The following is a 205-nucleotide window of genomic DNA, read 5'->3' on the forward strand; positions in this document are numbered from 1 at the left end:
AAGGGAAGGCTGGTAGGTATAGGGAATGCTGGATGACTAAAGAAATTGAGGAGAAAGTGAGGACTGCAGATGCTGGAGATCAGAGCTGAAAATGTGTTGCTGGAAAAGCGCAGCAAGTCAGGCAGCATCCAGGGAACAGGAGAATCGACGTTTCGGGCATAAGCCCTTCTTCAGGAATGAGGAACGTTTGTCCAGCAGGCTAAGA

General features: G+C 49.3%; 1 protein-coding gene across 14 annotated transcripts in view; it reads right to left on the reverse strand.

Annotated features, from left to right (window-relative positions):
• ppp1r9a (protein phosphatase 1, regulatory subunit 9A) overlaps nt 1-205 on the reverse strand; it is a 360,369-nt gene that overhangs the window by 284,870 nt on the left and 75,294 nt on the right. The gene's annotated exons all lie outside the window — the stretch shown is intronic.

Source organism: Chiloscyllium plagiosum, chromosome 5, assembly GCF_004010195.1.
Source record: "Chiloscyllium plagiosum isolate BGI_BamShark_2017 chromosome 5, ASM401019v2, whole genome shotgun sequence".
Classification (NCBI taxonomy): Eukaryota; Metazoa; Chordata; class Chondrichthyes; order Orectolobiformes; family Hemiscylliidae; genus Chiloscyllium; species Chiloscyllium plagiosum.